Genomic DNA, 24,238 nt, shown 5'->3' with positions numbered 1-24,238 from the left:
TTCACTTTGCTATACAGCAGAAACTAACACAACACTGTAAAGCAATTATACTTCAATAAAGATGTTAAAAAAAATTAGCTACAATATAGCTTTGCTAAAGTGGCAAGGAAAGGGGCTATCTGCTGAGAGCTGTTTCCTGCAAAGAGCTGCTTACAGAATGGCATGGTGTAGGTCAGGGTCCAAATATGCACACTTTGGGGAAATGACATTCAGGGCAGTCTCTAAGCTGCCTGTAGTAAACCAGTGATATATTATTGAAGAGGGAAAACATAATAAAAAATAAAAATAAAGAAAAAATAAAGAAATGTCACTACACAGGTGAATGAAATAAAGTTTTATCATATATGTTGGGTTGAAGAAAATTGATTAAAATAATCATTAAAAGAGAAAATAACTTGGAAAAAAGGAATCAATGTAAAATAAGAAAAAAACGGAATTTAAAATTAAGATTTCTAAAAAAAGGGAAGAAAAAGAAAAATTTATGGACTTAAAAAACATGGGCCTCTAAGCCTGTGCTCTGCAACAAGAGAAGCCCCCGCTCACAACTAGAGAAAGCCTGCATGCAGCAAAGAAGACCCAGTGCAGCCAAAAAAAAAGACATTCCAAATATATATTTAATAGTGGGTGAATGATTATGTGTTATGGGAATTATATCTCAGTAAAGCTGCCTAAAAATAAATTTTAAAATAGATATAGATCTAGACAAATAGGCGTTCCAGAAGAGAATAGAAGGGTTAGTAGTGAAGTGTTACTGAAGAGACAGCAGCTGATAATTTTCTAGAACTGAATAAAATCTTAAGTTCTCAGAGAGAAAGCCCTAGATACACTCTAGTGAATCTGTAAAATTTACAGTGAATCTGTAAAATTATAAGGAATAAGAAAAGCTTAAGGGCTTCCCTGGTGGCGCAGTGGTTGGGAGTCCGCCTGCAGATACAGGGGACAGGGGTTCGTGCCCCAGTCCGGGAAGATCCCACATGCCGCGGAGCCGCTGGGCCCGTGAGCCATGGTCACTGAGCCTGCGCGTCCGGAGCCTGTGCTCCGCAACAGGAGAGGCCACAACAGTGAGAGGCCCACATACCACAAAAAAAAAAAAAAGAAAGAAAAGCTTAAGACTATAGTATGGAAGTATAAAGTGTATGCAGTTGAAGTCCTCCTTCATCTATCCCCTCAATATCACTTCCCTCTCCTCCACCAGTCAGCCCTCTTAACTGCTTGGTGTATGGGTGTACACCTGTATCCATAGCTGTATCAATAGCAATACATCTATATCTATAGCTATCTATCCATATTTATACAAGTATATTATATAGTTCAGTGTGTGTTGGTTTTTAATTAATAAACGGGATCTTATAATACATTTGCTGTACAACTTTCTCTTTTCATGTAACAATAAACCATAGGGATCAGATTCAGCTTTTTTACTATAAAGCTCTTCTTCTTTTAAATGTTATTTAAAAATAATCTTTGTAATTTTTTTCAAATTCAGAGAAAAATAAAGAGGTGCTCATAATCTCACTGCCCATGTATTGATATTTTTTAAATAATAAAAGTAATAATCATTCATTTCTAGAAAATAGAAACAGCTCAGAAAAGAACAACATGATAGCATGTGACTCTTCCTGGAAAAAATTATATTTATTAACATACATTATCTATGCAAATTTTTCTTTTGTTTAAAAAGTTAACATGGGGGCTTCCCTGGTGGCTCAGTGGTTAAGAATCCACCTGCCAATGCAGAGGACACAGGTTCCAGCCCTGGTCTGGGAAGATCGCACATGCTGCAGAGCAACTAACCCCATGCGCCACAACTACTGAGCCTGTGCTCTAGAGCCCGCGAGCCACAACTACTTAGCCTGTGAACCACAACTACTGAAGCTCGCGTGCCTAGAGCCCATGCTCCGCAACAAGAGAAGCCACCGCAATGAGAAGCCCGCACACCGCAACGAAGAGTAGCCCCCACTCGCCGCAACTAGAGAAAGCCCATGCTCAGCAACGAAGTTCCAATGCAACCAAAAATAAATAAAAGTAAAATAAATTAATTAAAAGTTAACAGAAAAGGAGTCATTATAACATTGTTCCACACATTGATTTTTTACTTAATAGTATATACCTTGGAGATCTTTACATATTAGTATATGTAAAGCTATAGTATTCTTTTCTTTTTAAAAAAAAAAAAAAAAAATTATTTATTTATTTATTTGGCTGTGCCAGGTCTTAGCTGCGGCGTGCGGGATCTTTTTTTTCAGTTGCGGCATGCAGGCTCTTAGTTGCAGCACACGGGATCTAGCTTCCTGACGAGGGGTCGAACCTGGGCCCCCTGCATTGGGAGCATGGAGTCTTAACTGCTCGACCACCAGGGAAGTCCCAGTATTCTTTTCTTTTTAATGGATTCATAATATTCCATAAAACGTAATGTATTGTACATAATAAGTACAACCATTTACTCTACATGGAATACCTTGTATATAAAATCACTTATGTCCTCTAACGTTCCATTAATATTCTTCTAATGACAGCTTTTAGGTGGTTTCCAGTGTTTTGCTTCTACAAGCTTTGCCCACACTAAACATCCTTGTTCATATATCTTTGTGCATATGTGCGAATACTTTTCTTGGATAGATTTCTAGATTTTGAATTGAGTTAAGGTATATAGGCACTTAAAATTTTGATGACCACTGTCCAGTCTCCCTCCCAAAAAGCTGCACCAATTTACACTTCCTTTAACAAAGAATCTGAGTGCTTTTTTTCTTCACTTCGCATAAATACTGGGTATTATCAATGAAAAAAAAAAAACTTTACCTGCATGGATAACTAAAAATGAGATCTCATTATTTTAAATGGCATTTTCCTAATTACTAGTAAGAAGGACAATATTTCATAGCTTAATGATCATTTCAGTTTCTTTTTCAAGACTATTTTTTGGTTAGTTTGTGTGTGTGTGTGTATGTGTGTGTGTATAATCTGATAATTGTCTTTTTTTTATCTGTCATGATATCTTTTCACTACACCAAAGCTTGAAATTTTTATAAAATCTAATGATCAATCTTTTTTATTATGGATTTAGGGTTTAGTGATTTTCTTAAACATTACATGGCCAAGAAAATATTGTTTTATATTTTCTTTCTAAGGTGTTTTTTAAAAAAATTTAGATGTTAGGTTGGGATATAAATAAAATTTTGATTTTCAAATCCATAGCCAATGATCCCAACATTATGTATTGAATCATCTTTTCCTCATTGACTTGAAATGTCACATTCATCGTGTACTAAATTCTGATATATATACACACATATTTGTGTATATATACATACATATATGTGTGTATATATATCTCTGTGTGTGTGTGTGAGTGTAGAGATCTTAGATCTCTTACTGCAGGAGAGTAATTACCAGCAGCTCTGAGGTAGAAGATAGGCCCCAGACTGAGCAGCTGCAGCTGGTCTCCTGCTGATGCTTCCAGATGGGATACCAGTGGGAGCATTGGGCCCTGATTGGGTGCATTCTTGTGGGTTTCCAGTCCAACACATGTGCAGAGAAGGCCCTAGGTTTAGGGGAAGGACAAAAGGAGGGAGAAGATGCCAGCTGGAATCCATCTTGTCTGAGAGATGCCCAGTACCAAATATGGAGATAATTGGCCAGAAAAAAACCTGGAAAACTGCCCCTATATAAGCAACTTAAGCTGCTCCTATTGCAGGCAACTCTGAGCTCATCTGTGTGCTCTTCCACACATACTTTTCTTCTTCTACAAGTATTTTGCTTCTAATAAACACCTTTGCTTTTTTCAGAATCTTAGTCTCTCTGCTGAATTCTTTCTTCAAAAAAGACAAGAACCGAGGTCCTTCTTCCAGCTTATTACAGCTAGAATCAGCTCCACCTCTTACAATCTGAAATCCATCATCTTTTTTGCTCTGAGGCCTCACTTCCCATGGGTTGCTCCTAGTGACTGAGTATCTACTAAGGTAGGTCTATTTCTGGGAGACAAGATGCCTCTGACAAATCACTTTGGCTGGAAGACTTCTTGTCGGCCTGTCAAAACCTTTTCTTTTTCTTCAGCTTTATAGAGGTATAGTTGACAAATAAAATTGTAATATGTTTAAAGTGTACAATAAGATTATTATATAAATAATAATAATTTTATATAAATTATTAATTTATATACTAATTAATAAATAAAATAATTTATGTAATAAATATCTTGTGCATATACTTCCAGCTGAACTTGTTTCATAAAAAATATGTATTATATATATGTATATATGGAAAGAATTCCCACCATTGAGTTAACACATTCATCACCTTACATATTTACTTTTTTTTTTTTTTTTTTTTGCGGTATGCGGGCCTCTCACTGTTGTGGCCTCCCCCGTTGCGGAGCACAGGCTCCGGACGCGCAGGCTCCGGACGCGCAGGCTCAGCGGCCATGGCTCACGGGCCCAGCCGCTCCGCGGCATATGGGATCCTCCCAGACCGGGGCACGAACCCGTATCCCCTGCATCGGCAGGCGGACTCTCAACCACTTGCGCCACCAGGGAGGCCCTACTTTTTTTTTTTTTGACTGGAACACTTAAGTTCTACTCTTTTAGCAAATTTCAGTTATACAGTACAGTATAATCAACTATAGATACCATTTTCTACATTAGATCCTCAGACCTTATTCATCTTATAACTGAAAGTTTATACTCTTTTATCAACTTCTCCCTATTTCCCCCACCCCAGCAGCCCCTGGTAATCCACAATTCCACTCTCTGAATCTTTCTTAGAACTGCATTGCAGGCTAAGACCTTCCTCCCTTCCTTCCCTCTTTCCCAGGGCGGGGGGATGGGGGTGGTCTGCATTTTTGTCTGACTGTGCATTCCCAGTCCTCTTCCCTCACTCTTAATTTTTCCTCACAGATATTTCCCACAGTAGATGGGAGACAGCTCATATTTTGGTTTTCAGAGGATCTGGACTAACACAGTATACATGGGTCTCTTTGTTTCATTGATCTATTTGTCTATTCTAGGTCTGTTATCACAGTTTTTAAAAAAAAATTATTATTTATTTTATTTTATTTATTTTTGGCTGCTTTGGGTCTTCGTTGCTGCATGCAGGCTTTCTCTAGTTGCGACAAGGGGGGCTACTCTTCGTTGCGGTGCGCGGGCTTCTCATTGTGGTGGCTTCTCGTTGCAGAGCAGGGTCTCTAGGCGCGCGGGCTTCAGTAGTTGTGGCACGTGGGCTCAGTAGTTGTGGCTCGCGGGCTCTAGAGCGCAGGCTCAGTAGTTGTGGTGCACGGGCTTAGTTGCTTCGTGGCATGTGGGATCTTCCCAGACCAGGGGTCAAACCCGTGTCCCCTGCATCGGCAGGCAGATTCTTAACCATTGTGCCACCAGGGAAGTCCCTCACAGAGTTTTAATTACAAATATACCGTAAAGCTGTAATTACCATAATTACAGCTTTATGGTATATTTTGAAATTCAGTTGAATAAATCCCCTACATTGTCTTCTTTGTCAGAATATTTTTGTCTATTCTTGTGCATATACTTCCAACTGAACTTGTTTCACAAAGATTATTTTCTTTTTTTTTTTGCGGTACGCGGGCCTCTCACTGTTGTGGCCTCTCCCATTGCCGAGCACAGGCTCCGGACGCGCAGGCTCAATGGCCATGGCTCACAGGCCCAGCCGCTCCGTGGCATGTGGGATCTTCCTGGACCGGGGCACGAACCCGTGTGCCCTGCATCGGCAGGCGGACTCCCAACCACTGCGCCACCAGGGAAGCCCAAGATTATTTTCTTTTTTTTTTTTTTTTTTTTGCGGTACGCGGGCCTCTCACTATTGTGGCCTCTCCCATTGCGGAGCACAGGCTCCGGACATGCAGGTTCAGCAGCCATGGCTCATGGGCCTAGCCGCTCCGCGGCATGTGGGATCCTCCCGGACCGGGGCACAAACCCGTGTCCCCTGCATCGGCAGGCGGACTCTCAACCACTGCACCACCAGGGAAGCCCCTATTTTCTTTTTAATTAAAGCATGCACATGATGACAAAAGGCTATGTAAAAAGTAAGTTTCCCCTCCCATCTCTGACCCTCACTTCCAGAAATTCCCTTCTTAGAGGAAACTAACTTTACTAGATTCTTCTATATCATTCCAGAAACAGCCTAGATATACACAAGCATGTGTGTGTATATGTGTGTGTGTGTGTGTGTATACATATACATAGGTATCAATTCCTATAGACATCCCTTCCTTCTTGGTCCATATTGTAGCATAGTATGCACTCTGTTCTGTACTTTGCATTTTTCATTTAACAATAGATCTTGGAAAGCTTTCAATGTCAATATTTATAGTTCTGCCTCATTCTTTTTAATAACTACTTAGCATTCTATTGTTCCCTCCCAATGCACATTTAAGTAGTTCCCAGTCCCTTGCTATAATGAACAATGCTACAGTGAATCAAAGGAACATTATTTTATTTTATAATAATAATAATTATTATTATTTTGGCTACGTTGGGTCTTCATTGCTGCGTGTGGGCTTTCTCTAGTTGTGGCGAGCAAGGGCTACTCTTCATTGTAGTGCACGGGCTTCTCATTGCAGTGGCTTCTCTTGTTGTGGATCATGGGCTCTAGGCACGCAGGCTTCAGTAGTTGCAGCATGTGGGCTCAGTAGTTGCAGCACACGGGCCCTATAGCACAAGCTCAGTAGTTGTGGCGCATGGGCTTAGTTGGTCTGCGGCATGTGGGATCTTCCCAGACCAGGGGTTGAACCTGTGTCCCCTGCATTGGCAGGTGGATTCTTAACTACTGCGCCACAAAGGAAGTCCCTCAAAGGTACTTTAGAATCATCTTATCAAGTTCTATTTTGTAAAAATCCAACCAGGATTTTAAGGAGAGTTGCCTTGAAATTTATAGATATAATTTGGGCAAAAGAAACATCACTATATTTGCATCTTCCAAAGAAGGTCATGTAGAATGTCTTTCTCTCCATTTAGTTAGAAGGAAAAAAAATTACATCCTTTGGCCAACTTTTATAGTTTTTGTAAATATAGGTTCTTGCCCTTTTGTTTAGATTTCTTCCTGAGTTTTTGTTTTGTTTGCTTGTTTTTCTTAATGATTACCACAATAATTTTAGTGAACATCCATCATATCATACAGATACAAAATAAAAGAAAAAAATGTATTTTCCTTGTGATGAGGACTCTTAGGATTTACTCTTTTTAAAAAAAATTTTTTTCTAAGTTTTTAAATTTTTATTGAGGTACAGTTGATTTACAATATTTTATTAGTTTCAGGTGTATATCATAGTGGTTCAAATTTTTTATAGATTATACTCCATTTAAAGTTATAAAATATTGGCTATATTCCCTGTGCTGTACAATATATTCTTGTAGCTTATTTATTTTATACATAGTAGCTTATACCTCTTAATACCCTACCCCTAATTTGCCCCTCCCCTTTCCTCCTCCCTGTTGGTAACCACTAGTTTGTTCTCTATATCTGTGAGTCTGTTTTTGTTTTGTTATATTCATTTGTTTGTTTTATTTTTTAGATTCCACAAATAAGTGATAACATACAGTATTTGTCTTTCTCTATTTGACTAGGATTTACTCTTTTCACAACTTTCATGTGTAACACACCTTAGTGTTAATTATATTAACCATGTTGTACATTACCCCCCTGGTATTTGTTTACCTTGTAACTGGAAGTTTGTACCTTTTGACCACCTTTATCCAATTCCCCCTCCCCCTCCCCCTTGCCTCTGGTAACCACAAATCCGACCTCCTTTTCTGTGGATTTGTTTGCTTACTTTTTGAAGTATAATTGACCTGCAACACCATGTTATTTCCTGGTGCACAATATAGTGATTTGATATGTCTATACATTTCAAAGTGATCACCCCAATAAGTCTAGTTACCATCTGTCATCATACAAAGATATTACATAATTATTGACTATAATCCCCATATTGTACATTTCATACCTGTGACTCATATATTTTGTAATTGGAAGTTTGTACCTCTTAATTTCCCTCACTTATTTCACTCATCCCCTCACCTTTCCCCTCTTGCAACCACCTGTCTGTTCTCTGTATCTATGACTCTGTTTCTGTTTTCTTATGTTTGTTCATTTGTTTTGCTCTTTTAGATTCTACATATAAGTGAAATCATACAGTATTTATCTTTCTCTCTCTTACTTATTTCACTTAGCATAATAACCTCAAGGTCCATCCATGTTGTCACAACTTGCAAAATTTCATTCCTTTTTTATGGCTGAGTAAAATTCCATTAAAAAAAAAATATATATATATATATCTCACATCTTCTGTCCATTCATCTATCCAATGAGTACTTAGCTGGATTCTGTATCTTGCCTATTGTGAATAATGCTGCAAGGAACATAGGGGTGTATATATCTTTTCTATTAGTGTTTTTGTTTTCTTAGAATAAATACCCAGGATTGGCAATCCTGGATCATATGGTAGTTTTATTTTTAATTTTTTGAGGAACCTCCGTGCTGTTTCCCATAGTGGCTGTACCAATTTACATTCCCATCCACAGTTCATGAGGGTTCCCTTTTCTCCACATCCTTGCCAACACTTGTTATTTGTGTTCTTCTTGATAATAGCCATGCTGGTGAGGTGATATTTCATTATGTTTTTTATTTGCATTTCCCTGATGATTAGTGATATTGAGCATTTCTCATGTGCCCGTTGGCCATTTGTATGTCTTCTTTGGTAAAATGTCTCTTCAGATCTGTAAGGTCGGATCTTAACAAACGGCATCGCGGAACAGAGGAAAGCTTCAAGTGAGCTTTATTAGGGGGCGCTCCCGGGCGAGGTTCACTGGTCCGAGAGAAAGGGACCAGAGAAGTCGCACCCGGGTGAGGGTTGGGCAAAATTTTATAGGGGAAGAAGGGAAAGGGGTGTGGTGAATCTGGGAGGGCGCAGGGTATTCCTTATTTGGTGGTCTCTTCGGGTATCGTGGCAATATCTGGTGCCGGTTGCATCAGTCTTGGGACCGTTAGTCCCGCCCCTCGAAAGGCGGGAAGGCTGGGCCGGGTGGAACGTCTCCAGGTCAGTTCCTGGAACTGGGTGGTCCGGAAAGTCTCCAGGTCAGTGTCTGGAACTGGGTGGTCCGGAGAGTTTTGGTCTGATGCAACCTGTGAATCTGATTGCGTTCCCCTGCCTCAGGCCAGTTGGCCTTACAAGATCCTCTGCCCATTTTTTAATTGGGTTGTTAGTTTTTTGTTTTTTTCATGTTGAGTTGCATGAGTTCTTTGTATATTTTGGATATTAACCCCTTATCAGATATATCATTTACAAATATCTTCTCCCATTCAGTAGGCAGCCTTTTCATTTTGTTGATCATTTTCTCTGCTGTGCAAAAGCTTTTTAGTTTGATGTAGTTCCATTTGTTTGTTTTGCTTTTGTTTCCCTTGCCTGAGGAGATAGATCCAAAAAATATTGCTATGACTTATGTCAAAGAGTGTACTGCCTGTGTTTTCTTCTAGGAGTTTTATGGTGTCAGGTCTTATATTTAGGTCTTTAATCATTTTGAGTTTGTTTTTGTATATGGTGTGAGAAAGTAGTCCAGTTTGTTTCTTTTGTATGTAGCTGTCCAGTTTTCCCAACACCATTTACTGAAGAGGCTATCTTTTCCCCCTTGTATATTCTTGCCTCCTTTGTCATAGATGAATTGACCATATAAGTGTGGGTTCATTTCTGGGCTCTCTATTCTATTCCATTGATCTATGTGTCAGTACCAACCCCACCCACCCCTATGTTATAAACCTGAAACTTATAAAATATTTGCCTGTTGTTGGGTGGGGTTGGGTCACAAGGCAGCCGGCTGCAAAGCCCTGGGGGGGTCCCTGGGCTATTGCTGGTCCACTGGTGGTCAGAGCCAGGTCCCAGGATGGCTGGCTGCAAGGTAGGGTGTTTCAGAGCTAGTGTCAGCCTGCTGGTGGGCGAGGCCATGGCCCACAGGTGTCCTGGGGCTGGTGTCGGCCTGCTGGTAGGTGGGGGTGGTTCCTGACACAGCTGGCTGTGGACTCTGAGGTGTCCCCAAACTGGTGTCAGCCCGCTGGTAGGTGGGGCCAGACCCTGAGGCAGTTGGCTGAGGGGCTGAAGGTGTCCTGAGGCTGGCGTTGGCCTGCTGGTGGGTGAGCCTGGTCTTGAGGTGGCTGGCTGAGGGGTTGGGATAGTCCCAGGACTGGTGTTTCCCCAGTGGTGGGTGGAACCGGGTCCTGGGGTCTCTTGCTGCAGGGTTCTGGGGTTCCTGGAGTTGGTGTTGGCCCGCTGGTGGGCGGGGCTTCTTCCCTGGGTGGCTGGGGGCTCACTGGCAGCTTGTCTGCTGGTAGGTGAGGCTATATCCCTGCCTGGCTACCTGCTTGGCCTGGGGTGTCCCAGGACTGCTGCTAACTGCCCAATGGGCAAGGCCAGGCCGGCACTAATAAACTAGAGGGAGGATTCCAAAATGGCTCTTAATGGCATCAGTATCCTCATGGTGGAACAAGCCCCCAGAATAGCTGCCTCCAGAGTCTATGTGGCCAGGGGAGTCCCAGTTGCCTCTCTCATCTCTGGGAGGCTCTCCAAGAACAGCAGATGGCCCCTTTCAAATTAATGTTTCCGCTCTGGGTATAAGAGTGTGTGAAATTTTGTCCATGTGCATATTAACCTATTTGAACCATCATGTGTTCTATATATTAGCAGCAAACAATCGGAAAAGCCATATAACTATGGCATCTAGCTCCTCTGTATCAAGATGTTAGAAGGAGAAAGGTTATAGAGAATCACTTGTGGAACATTTTTGTGGGCCAGGCCTGAAAGGAGGTGTACATTACTTCTGCTTACGTAAGGGTAAATACAAATCTAACACCTGTGTTGGGTTATCTGTTGCCGAGAGGAGACAAGATCTTCAACAGGGACTATGCACCAAGTTACTCTGTTCCTGAATGCTGTGACTGGATGGAACTTTAGGATTTCTTCATTGGATAAGGGTTGAGAGTGTTCTGTGTTGGGGAACATGTGAATCTCATCTTCAGCAAATGCAGAAGCTAGCTAGTTGTTTATCAAACTAGAGGAATTAACAGCTGACCAAACTGGTATGAAAATGGTCTGAAAATTATTTTAAACTGGAAACATCTGAACAATCAGCGGCCACAGAAAGAAATATTATCTGAACTTAAGCAGAACCTCTAGAAAATACAGCTGCCATTGACCCTCCTCTGAGAAAGTTTCCTTCTTGGAAAAAGACTGACCCTTAGCATGAGGAAGCATAAACTCAGCTGTCATTAATATCAAAAAATCCAATAGAACCTTCCTGTTAGTGGGAAACATACTTTCTCACTGAAGCCCTAAAACAGCCTCTTTTTTTTTTTTTTTTTTGCGGTACACGGGCCTCTCACTGCTGTGGCCTCTCCCATTGCAGAGCACAGGCTCCGGACGCGCAGGCTCAATGGCCATGGCTCATGGGCCCAGCCGCTCTGCGGCATGTGGGATCTTCCCGGACCGGGGCACGAACCCCGTGTCCCTTGCATCGGCAGGCGGACTCTCAACCACTGCGCCACCAGGGAAGCCCCAGCCTCCTTTTTAAAGCTGGTATGTAAACCTTTATCTCTGACTATACAGGGAATTACTCACTGTGGAGTACTCTTGAGGCAAAATAAACTTTTCTTTGTTAATCTGTCTATTGTTAGTTAATTTAATTTGAAGTCCCACCCCAACCAGTAACCAGTCAGACCTAAACTGGTAGAGAAGTTTTCCTCCCCTGCAAAACCCAGGCCCTTATTTACCTGGGCAATTTAGCTATATTTAGATTCCTCCTGTAGCTGTGGCCCTGTGACTGTGTACTAGCCAATGGAACATGAGTGTTGAGGAAATAATTAAAATTAATTTTACTGTCAATCCAGGAAACATCTCACAAAGGTACTTCAGGAAGAAAAAAGTTTTATTATTGAATAAGCATTAAACCATGCTTGTCACAGTAAATGGCCAAATTGCAAAATCAAAAAGAATTCTTGCCTTTTTATATATACATGTTAATTATCCTTATCAAAGGGGAAAATAAAACTTCTCAAATCTTTTCAACAAGTGGGAAGTCACATCTTGTAGCCAAGCAGCTGGGCTAGAACAGGCAGCTAGGAAATCATGCTCTTTGAGGTTCACATTTCAAAAAGTTGGCTCCAAGAAAGAGGTTCCTGAGATGCAAAACTGTCAAGAAGCTTATTTAGCTTTTAAAAAGATTTACATACATCTCTAGGAGACAGAGAAAGCATTTACAGCTTCAAGTTTTCTAAAGGAAATTCTAAAATGAAGGAAGATGGGGAAATTTCTTTTTCCTTTTTGGCACCAGCGAAAATTTTAAATTAAATCAATTTTTTAAAATTTTAGGTTTGTATTTACCCTTAGGTTTTCAGAAGTAATGTGTACTTCCTGCAGGCCTGGCCCATAACTATGCTCCACGAGAGATTCTCTACAATATCTAGTCATCAAAAAATATTTTTTAAATGCTTAATATCAGGGACTTCCCTGATGGTCCCGCGGATAAGACTCCATGTTCCCAATGCAGGGGACCTGGGTTTGACCCCTGGTCAAGGAGCTACATCCTGCGTGCCACAACCAAGACCCAGTGCAGCCAAATAAATAAATATATTTTTTTAAATGCTTAATATCAGGTATTAGTAAATATACCACATACGATTGCTTTGTAAAAGTCAAAAGCTTAAGATTTAAGATAGATATACTCTGTTCATTTTGTGAGTGTTTGTACAATGTGCAAGGGAGTTGAAATGGGACAATGTAAAAATCCTATAATATAGTTGGGTTAATGGGATTTCTAAGTGAAAAATGCAACTGTGTGATTCCCAAGAGGGCCATAAAGAACTTGGGAGGCTGCTGTTTTAGACATTCTAATGTGGCCATTATCAGTCTGAGGAGGCAGGTACTAGAAAATTATTGCACAAATAGTTTACATTTAGGAGTTTTTTTTTTTTCAAGCTACATTTTAAATTCCATTATGGTGAATATTTAATTGTAACAAAAAAATAGGTTGTATTTGCATTAGCATACCCCAGATAACACCTAATTGTCACATAAATTTCATTGAAAGGCAATATTCCTACTTCATTAACATACTTGCTACAAGAATTCTGTGATGAAATAATTAAACAAATTTCAAATAAGGGTTAGTAGATGAGTTTATTGTGCTGGGGAGTGTTGTGGGTTCAGGAAACAGTCACAGAAGTCTAGTTCTATAATGTGTTTTAAAGTATTCCTTTTAGGGCTTCCCTTGTGGCACAGTGGTAAAGAATCCGCCTGCCAATGCAGGGGACACAGGTTCGAGCCTTGGTCTGAGAATATCCCACATGCTGCGGAGCCATTAAGCCCGTGTACCACAACTACTGACTGCACTTTAGAGCCCACGAACCACAACTATTGAGCCGTGTGCCACAACTACTGAGCCTGCGCACCACAACGAAGAGTAGCCCCCGCTCCCTGCAACTAGAGAAAGCCCACGTGCTGCAATGAAGACCCAACGCAGCCAAAAATAAACAATAAATAAATAAATTTTAAAAAAAGAAAAAATATTTCTCTTATAATCATCATTTATTTTTACGTGCACCATCTTTTTTTTTTAAATTTATTTGGTTACACTGGGTCTTAGTTGAAGGAGGCGGGCTCCTTAGTTGTGGCATGTGAACTCTTAGTTGCAGCATGCATGTGGGATCTAGTTAGTTGACCAGGGATCGAACCCTGGGCCCCCCGCAGTGGGAGTGCGGAGTCCTATACACTGTGCCACCAGGGAAGTCCCTACGTGCACCATAATTGATTTTAAAAGAAATATGGTGCTTTCCTCCTCATAGTCTTTTTTTTTTTTTTTTTTTTTTTTTTCCTTTTTGCAGTACGCAGGCTTCTCACTGCTGTGGCCTCTCCCGTTGCAGAGCACAGGCTCCGGACGCGCAGGCTCAGCAGCCATGGCTCACGGGCCTAGCCGCTCCGCGGCATGTGGGATCTTCCCGGACCAGGGCACGAACCCGTGTCCCCTGCATTGGCAGGCGGACTCTCAACCACTGCACCACCAGGGAAGCCCTGTGTCTAATAATTTTTGAAAGAAAAGTTTTAGTTAACTGATGGACAAAAAAGTCTCCTTGCAGGAAACCCAGTAGTGAGCTAAGGAAGTGTTGGCATTTTAAGAAATTTGAAATGAAAGCAATCATGTTGAGTGTATTTATATAAATAGCTCCGTATCTTTTCTTCACCTACTCCCCAATCCTATCACAGGTATTCATCATCTCTTACTCGGGTTATTAAAATAACCATGTTCCCAGTGTTACTCTCTACCTCCTACCCTGTATTAATAAGGATAGCTATGTTGATAGAAAATCAAGACTTACAGAATTTAGTGGCTTAAAGAGCAATAAGTTAATTTCTCATCTCATTCCAGAGTAGCTTTCCAAGTCAGCAGGTGACTCTCCTCCATATAGTGATTCAGTCCAAACTCTTTCTGTCTTAGGTCTCTGCCACCGGCTAGGACATTTTCCTCATTTGCAAAATTAAGTCTGGGTTCTGATTTTTTACCAGCAAGAGAAAGTAGAAAATGTCTTAGTCTGGTCTGAAGATGCTGGGTTGGAAGTAAGTGCACACACTTCCATAACTTCCGTCTCACATTCCTTTGGATAGAACATATTCACATGGCCATACCGAACTCAACAGAGGCTGGGAAATGTAGTCTGGTTGTATGCTCAGGAAGAAAAGGAGACTGGACTTGGACAGACAGCTCTGTCTCTGCCACACCCCCTCAGCTTTGCTCAGCCTCCACACTGCTACCAATGTTAGCTAACTGAATCCCAAATCTGATCCTGTCATTCCCACTGCATAAAAGAAATATGCAGTGGTTTTCTATCATTGAACAACAAATATTTTTATTGAGCACCTATTAGGGGTGGAATATTATAGATACAGTGATAAGGAAAACAAAGATTATTTGTCCTCCTGGAGCTTACAGAGGAGCTAAAATCCGGGGAATCATGCAGTTCTTTCTTCTCCGTCACCCCTACACCCAATCCATAATGAAGACCCATGAATTCTACTTCCATCCAAAGTACTATTCTGCACCCCACTTCCCCATTTTCCCACCAGTGTCACCGCTGTAGATATTTGTTTAAATCCTAAATTACATAGCTCCTACATAACCAGGCTTATAGAGGGCTTTATCAAATGAGCCATGAATGTGCCGAGTGTGCATGGAAATGAAGCATTTAATTTTAACTAATTTAAAATATTTAAAATATTTAATTTTTAAATTTTTAAACTAATTTAAAAATAGTGACCTATTTTTGTGTTCATCCTGACTCTGCTCTGGCTTGAAGGTGTGAGGGGAACCTTTTCAAGGAATACTATTGGAACCCTTTTCCTTTGTGGAATGACTGGGTTCATTAGCTGTGCTGGTGGTCCATGAGATTTCCTCTCATATTCTTACAACAAACTCCCTTTAATTTGAGTAGTTTGACTAGCTTCCTGCTCCTAGCCACCAAAAGATCCTTCAGTAAAACATTTTTTTTTTATTTTTTGAAAAGTGTACTTAACATCTAATGTGGATATTGCGTGGTACTAGATGTTTGAGTGTTAGCATTTCATCGTGCTTGGAAAGGGCTTTGGCAGTGGCTGATGCCCAGTCTAAAGAAGAGCAAGACATCTGTATTATTTTTCTATTGCTGCTGTAACAAATTACCGCAAACACACATAGTGGCTTATAACAATACGCATTTATTATCTCACAGTTCTGTAGGTCAGAAGTCTGCAATTATGTCAAAATTAAAAAAGGAATATTGGGCTCCCCTGGTGGCGCAGTGGTTGAGAGTCCGCCTGCCGATTCAGGAGACACGGGTTCGTGCCCCGGTCCGGGAAGATCCCACATGCCGCAGAGCGGCTGGGCCCGTGGGACATGGCTGCTGAGCCTGCGCGTCCGAAGTCTGTGCTCCGCAGCGGGAGGGGCCACAGCGGTGAGAGGCCCGGGTACCACAAAAAAAAAAAAAAAAAAAAAAAAAAAACACCAAAAAGGAATATTTCCCCAGGTTTCATTGAGAAATAATTGACATACATCACTGTATATGTTTAAGGCATACAGAATGCTGGTTTGATTTACATATGTTGTGCAATGATTACCATGATAGGTTCAGCTGACCTCCATTTTCTCATACAGATACAATAAAAAAGAAAAGAATAAAGAAAAAGAATTCTTAGGATCTACCATCTTAAGAACTTTCCTACATATCATATAGCAGGGTTAGCTATAGTCATCCTGTTGTATATTACATCCCTAGTACTTATTTATCTTATAATTGGAAGTTTGTACACTTTGACCACCTTCCTCCAATTCCTTCCCCCTTGAACCTCCACCTCTGCTAACCACAAGTCAGATGTCTTTTTCTATGAGTTTGGGGGTTTTTTTGTTTTTGCTTTTATTTCTTTTAGATCCCACGTATAAGTGAAATCATATAGTATTTGTCTTTCTCTATCTGATTTATTTCACTTAGCATAATGTCTTCAAGTTCCATCCATGTTGTCACAAATAGTAGGATTTCCTCATTTTTTATGGCTGAATAATATTCCATTATATATATATAGATATATACCACAACTTCTTTATCCATTCATCCACCAATGGACACTTAGGTTATTTCCATGTCTCAACTATTGTTAAAACAATAATTTTTTCAAATACATGTAGCAGTGAACTAGAGTTAACATGATTTGTTCTAGTTATGGGATTACATCATAAACTCAATCTGAAGTAAGGAGGACAGAATAGCATTGAAAGCAATAAGACTTCTAACTCCAGCAATATCTCTTACTAGTTGTGTGAGCTTGGTTAGGTTATTTAACTTGTTAATAAACAATATATTGCTGTAATAAGTTATGTTTATTATTTTGTTTATTTCTATTATTATTTTATTTATATTATATACTGCTATATAATAGTGATAATAATAATACCTAAACCATAATTATAAATTATATGAGAGTGCTTGTAACAAAGTGTATGTAAGAACTGTTTAGCATAAAGTAAATGATCAATAAGTGTTAACTAAATAAATAAATATTTTAAAAAAAACTAGAGGAGGTGAAGTATCTGCTTATTCCATAAAGATATAATTCTTCTTAGCTTTTAAAACAGTGACATGCACACATCTTAAGAATATAGTTTGATGAGCTTTGACAAATGTATGCCTCTGTGTAACCCACATCCCAATCGAAGTATAGACCTTTTCTGTCATCCCAGAAGTTCCCTTGTGTACCTTTCAAGTCATTCCTTCCTACCCTATGAGAGATAACCACTGCTCAGTCTCTAAAAATTAGTTTACAAATCATTGTAGTTTTGTCCATTGTTGAAATCATTGAAATAGAATTTTTCAATATGTACTCTGTAGTATCTAGCTTCTTTCGATCAAAATAATGTCTGTGAGATTTATCTATGTCATTGTGTGTTTCAGCTGTTCCTTCCTTTTTATTGCTGAGTAGTATGAACATATCACAATTTGTTTATTCATTCTCCTGTTGACAGACATTTGGGTTACTTCCAGTTATGAATAAAGCTGCTATGAGCATTCTTGAACAAAATTTCTTATGAAGGTAAGTTTTCATTTCTCTTGTGTAAATACCTAGGAGTGGAATTACTGCATCATACAGTAAGTATACATTAAACTTGATAAAAAACTGAAGAATGGTTTTCAAAAGTGGGCATACCATTTTATAGACCTCCCAGCAAAATTTGAGAATTCCTGTTACTCTACTTCCTTGCTACCATTTGATATTGTCATATTACATAACAGTGAAGGAAACCAGAATATGTCACCCCAAAATATGTTGCTTTGGCATGTTGATTAAAGAAACTTAGGAAACAGCAGATATAAGAAGGATGCTCTGATCCTCATTTTTCTTTCTGAAAGTAGGAGATAAAACTCCCATGTGAAAGGTTTCCTCCCTGTACCAGGAGGAGAGAAGACATTCTTATCAGCCCAGAGGAAACTGCAAATAAATCTTACTCCATTCGTTTCCTCCCATACCTACTTTCCCACAGTTGGCTGACCTTGGAAGCCTAAACTTCTTTCCTTCATCCTGTCATTTCTCTACAAATTTATTGTTCTTTGTTGAAGATGCTCTGTAAGCAGGAATTCTAAGCTGTCATTTTGTGTCACTTTTTGTTTAGATTTTTACCCCATGATGTGTTATGTGTACTGCAGGTGTTAATAAACTGGTTTTCTCTTGCTAATCTGTCTTTTTGCTAAAGAGTCCCAGTTGAAAACCTAAGATGGGTTAAGTTTTGCCTCTTTACAACAGGGATTATGTCCAATTCTCCTTCTCTCTCTGTCTCTATATACCCGTTCATCCTCACAATGACCGATAAAATAGGTACTAACATTACCGACATTTTGTAGATGAGGAAACTAAAGTACATAAATATAAAATCACTTGCTTAAGGTCATACAACTTTCAAATGGTGGTGCAGGGAATTTTATCGGGTAGCCTGCTTCCAGTACTGCTCTCACTCACTACATACTGCCTTCTCCACATATAGCTTAAAGAGAGAGAGCTATAGGGCTTCCCTGGTGGTGCAGTGGTTGGGAGTCCGCCTGCCGATGCAGGGAACACAGGTTCGTGCCCCGGTCCGGGAGGATCCCACGTGCCGCGGAGTGGCTGTGCTTGTGAGCCATGGCCGCTGAGCCTGCGCGTCCAGAGCCTGTGCTCCGCAACGGGAGAGGCCACAACAGTGAGAGGCCTGCATACTGGAAAAAAAAAAAAAAAGAGAGAGAGAGCTATAATAGATATTGTTACCATATATTATATTTTACACATGTATAATTTATATAATCCAGTTACTTCACTCTCTTTTTTTTGCTGCCACGCACGGGCTTTCTCTAGTTGCGGCGAGTGGGGGCTGCTCTTCACTGCAGTGCGTGGGCTTCTCGTTGTAGTGGCTTCTCTTGTTGCGGAGCACGGGATCTAGGCATGCGGGCTTCAGTAGCTGAGGCATGTGGGCTCAGTAGTTGTGGCGCAAGGGCTTAGTTGCTCTGTGGCATGTGGGATCTTCCCGGCCCAGGGCTCGAAGCCGTGTCCCCTGCATTGGCAGGCAGATTCTTAACCACTGCGCCACCAGGGAAGTCCCTACTTCACTCTTATGTACAAATGAAAAGAATAAACCTGAATAGAATTTGGCACTTGTGCCCTTTGCTCTTCCTAAACTTTATTTTTCAAAGTTTTAGATGCTTAGGTATATTTTTCCATCCTGGGTCATGAAAATGATTCCAAAGAAGGAAGGAGGACTGAAGCATAGCTGTTGTGTTAGGACAGTGTGACAATACTCTTAGGTCTTTTCTAACTCCAAACATCTGATTTACTGCTTCACAAAGAAACTAACTCCTGTGTAAATGGGAAATATCTGTGAACCGTTTGCTAATGTGGGAGAAAAATTAAAATGGAGTTGGTATTGCTGAGAGAGCTCACTAAAATGGAGGCAGGAGGCCATTGAGGAAGCATAACTTATGCAAGTCTCAGCCTGGATGGAATTTAACCTTTTGACCACTTATTGTCCTAACCAAGTCTTCCAGAACATCTGCCAGCATCTCAAGATACTTATGGAGCCCTTATCCTAAAATAAGTCATGACAGCTTATCTACTTATCTGACCTTTACCCTAAAATGACTGGTGACAGCCACCCCTTAAGGACAAATATTTCATTTTTCATGTCAGAGTACAGCCTCATGCCATTTGCCTTTATAAGCCCCTGACTCTCTTCCCCAGAACACTCTTTTGGTTTTACCTGAATCTCTGTCTCCCAAATTGCAATTCTTAAGACCCCAAATAAACTCTCTGCAGGCTTCTGCATTTTGTTTTGGTTTGGTTTGGTTGATACTAAAGACAAGTTAGCTTTCTTATTTTGTAATTATTAGTCCCTGTAATCATATTTCATACAAAAAGACTAAGTCGTGCAGAAAAGGAAAAACATTAATTTGAAATATTTTTCTGGTTTTATGTTGAAACTGATATAAATGTGCATATATTTGTGAGTATATGAATGTGGGTATGTATTTATTTTCTTAACCTAAAAATCGGTATTTTGCTTCAAGATGTTCTCGGTACTTTCCTGTGCTCCGTAAAGACGAATAAGAGCATTTGTGTTTTCTATTATCTGAGTTCCACACTGAAAACAAAATCAAAATTTAGAATTTAGATTTAGTGACAGTAAAATGAAAAATCTATTAAGATTCATAAATTATAAAGATGATATTCTTCCAAGGTCTCAGCATTTATGAGCATATCTTATATCTCACAATAAAATAAATTTGTTTTGCCTGAGTATTCAAAAGGAAACTTCTAAGTTCCTGATTCTGGTTTTGTACAACTGTATAATTAATGGTGATGATCACATTATAAGGGCAGACTTACATGTGTGTGGGAGGTGGTGATAGGGAGGCCCAAATAGAAATTACAAATAAAGGAAATAACATTCCATTTTTTAAAGTACAAAAACCATCTACTGGTTTTGAGTTAGGAATGTGTCACTTAAAAAGAAAGACAGGCTTCTGCATTGCAAGACTGAAGCTAAATTGAATTTACTTTTATAGTTAAAGAAAGAATGTGTCAGTCAGGAGAGGAATTGATGGGTCTTTTATTTTATTTTATTTTTTTGCGGTATGTGGGCCTCTCACTGTTGTGGCCTGTCCCGTTGCAGAGCACAGGCTCCGGATGCGCAAGCTCAGCGGCTAGGCTCATGGGCCCAGCTGCTCCGCGCCATGTGGGATCTTCCCGGACCGGGGCATGAACCCTCGTCCCATGCATTGGCAGGCGGACTCTCAACCACTGCGCCACCAGGGAAGCCTGATGGGTCTTTTAAACAAAAGAAAAAGAAAAGGGAAATTCCTAAAGAAAATTTTGGCTGTACTCATTTAACACGGCTCAGGGGAAGAAACTTATTGGAAAATTTCAGAAACCACTTTCCCAGTGGCAAATCTAACCCAATTTTGAAAGTGGCTATATTAGGTCTCTTACTAGTAATCATTCAAGTTAACTTATTCCTTTTGTTCCATTTCCATGTCCACTATTCAGACCTGTGGTCATAATTTTTCTTTTGTCCCATGGAAGTGTGCCTATTGGAGGCAAATGTGCTAGGCTTATTTCCCTGAGTGTTCTGGTCTCTGTAGCAGGTATATTTTTATTATAAATTCAAACATTGACACTCAGCCTTTGGGCACTAGCTCCTTTGAGCTTGGTTAATGTAAGCTTACTCTAAGCCTGCCTAAGCTAACCTTTAAGCCTTCAGGGGGTAAGAGTCAGACCCTATAGACACGTTAGTAAAGTTACCAAAGTACTGGCACAAATTACCAGTATTTTTCCCTCCAAAGACCTCTGAATCACAGTTTCCTTTCAAAACATCAATGCAGTTGTTGCTCATCTCATGAATCCATTGAAGTAAAGTGAAATAATATTTATAGAGAGCTTTTCTCTCCTAGAAAAGAAAAAAGGTTGCCAGTTGTAACTTCACAGAATCAAAATAATAGGAATTCAAATAATTTTCTCCTGCTCTTTTAAAATATCTTTCTATACTGCAGCTGGAATGGCCTCTGATGATGAAAAGAGAAACCATATCTCTAAAATGGTTTTAAAAATTAGCTGAAGAGGGCTTCCCTGGTGGCGCGGTGGTTGAGAGTCCGCCTACCGATGCAGGGGACACGGGTTCGTGCCCCGGTCTGGGAGGATCCCACATGCCGCGGAGCGGCTGGGCCCGTGAGCCATGGCCGCTGGGCCTGCGCGTCCGGAGCCTGTGCTCCGCAGCAGGAGAGACCACAACAATGAGAGGCCACCGTACCGCAAAAAAAAAAAAAAAAAAAAAAAAAAAATTAGCTGAAGATAAAATTGATGAAATATTCAAACTCTTGAAAACTATGAAAAACCCTACAGAGAAATCAATGATTTGAGAGGCAAGTTTTTGAAAATCATTTAAATGTTTTGAAATGAAAAGATGAGAAATAGCAAAATTTATTTTACAATCATTATATAGAAATTTTATTTTAAAAATATATATTATATGTGTATATCCCAAAGGATAATATTAAAATCTGAATCTTTTATAATAAATCATACTCTGTGTAAGAATCATCAGTTTGTTCATTGGAGAAAAATAAATTTGTCAGAAGCTACTTGGAAGTGTAATGGTAATTTTAGGTAAAATGAAAAATGTAATAATAGTGTGAATTAACATTCAAAATTAATGCACCATTTCTTTTTTGTCTCAGAAATTTGGTCTTTCAAACAGTATTCATTTACACCAAGGACCTGGAGAGGTTAAGTTACCCAGAGTCATAATGCCAAAAAGTTGTGGACTGGGATTCCCACCCAGAGAGCTTAACTCTAGAGCTTGATCTTTCCGTTTACTGCGGTATGTCCCAGAGAATTGATGCTTAACATTAACATGCAGATGTTTGAACCTATGTTTCATTCGCTAAGAATTGTTAAGAGAATTCTAGGTAAAGAATTGTTGACTGAGGGACTTCCCTGGTGGTTCAGTGGATAAGACTCCGAGCTCCCAATGCAGGGGGCCTGGGTTCCATCCCTGGTTGGGGAGTGAGATCCCACATGCATGCTGCAACTAAGAAGTCCACATTCCACAAATAAGACCCAGTGCAGCCATAATAAATACATAAATATTAAAAAAAGAATTGCTGGGCTTCCCTGGTGGCGCAGTGGTTGAGAGTCCGTCTGCTAATGCAGGGGGACACGGATTCGTGCCCTGGTCCGGGAAGATCCCACATGCTGCGGAGTGGCTAGGCCCGTGAGCCATGGCCGCTGAGCCTGCGCTTCCGGAGCCTGTGCTCTGCAACGGGAGAGACCACAACAGTGAGAGGCCTGCGTACCGCAAAAAAAAAAAAGAAAAAAAAAAAAGAATTGCTGACTGAGCTGTCAAATGCAGCTAAAATTTCAAATAGGAACTTGAATACCTTCTGACAATCCTTGATGACTGTTGGTAAATCCATTCAAATTCTTTACATTTAATAGTACAAATAAATATGGTTAAAGTAAGTTTGAAGTCAGAAATGCCAAACTGATTTGCCTACTTATCCTAAAGTTCCCCTTCACAGCTAAGATTTTCACCAGAGCACTGGGAAATTCTGTTCTAAATATGTATTCCATAAAATATTATTCTCATGAAATGTTAAAATCTTTAATCAAATAAGTTTGGGAAATGCTGGACTAAATGAAAATAAAATATATTTCTTTATCCACAATTTCTCAGAGCCTTTAAATTGGTAATATACACTCCCAAGAGGGAAATGAGCTATGCAACATTTCCTAGGTTTATTTAATCATGCAAGTCTTCTTTCTTCAAATGAGCCTCTTGGGGTTTAGTGTTCCCCCAAACACCCTACTAAGAGCTGCCCTAAGCCAATTTTTCAGGCACAGTTATAAGGTCCTTTTTGGTAGATTAGTGAAGTATCTATTAGTTAGAGTGGATGAAGATTAACTATGCCTCCTTAACCTCACTACTAGGTTATAGGAAAGCAAGTCTGGGACATAATTATGGGACATTTACTAAACAGAAATTCATTATTAATAAAGCATAAGACAATACTATCTCAGTAAAATTCAGGTCTCTGCCCTTTTTTTTTTTTTTTTTTTGGCTGTGTTGGGTCTTTGCTGCTGCACATAGGCTTTCTCTAGATGCATCGAGCGGGGGCTGCTCTTCGTTGTGGTGTGCGGGCTTCTGAGTGCAGTGGCTTCTCTTGTTGCGGAGCACGGGCTCTAGGCATGCGGGCTTTAGTAGTTGTGGCACGTGCGCTCAGTAGTTGTGGCTCGCAAGCTCTAGAGCGCAGGCTCAGTAGTTGTGGCGCATGGGCTTAGCTGCTCTGCGGCATCTGGGATCTTCCTGGACCGGGGCTCGAGCCCGTGTCCCCTGCATTGGCAGGAGGATTCTCAACCACTGCACCACCATGAAAACCCCAAAATGCTGTTTTAAAGATAGTATTTTAGAAATAATGCCCAGGCTCTGCAATGGCCATTTTCTAATTTTAAAGTTTTCTTTAGTTGGCTATAATAGGAAGACTGTCTTACTTCTTTCCCTGTAAATGTAAGGGTTTTGATATCTGGTTTCAGAGTTTATAGTTTCCTAGACATGTGCATCCTTGCACCTTAGTTTCCTGAGGGCTGGTGTCCAACTGGGAGGCACTAAGATGGCTGTGTTGGTTTTTTAAAGCTGGCCTCTGTGCTGAT

Source organism: Mesoplodon densirostris, chromosome 6 (assembly GCF_025265405.1).
Source record: "Mesoplodon densirostris isolate mMesDen1 chromosome 6, mMesDen1 primary haplotype, whole genome shotgun sequence".
NCBI lineage: Eukaryota > Metazoa > Chordata > Mammalia > Artiodactyla > Ziphiidae > Mesoplodon > Mesoplodon densirostris.
This window is presented reverse-complemented; position numbering follows the sequence as displayed.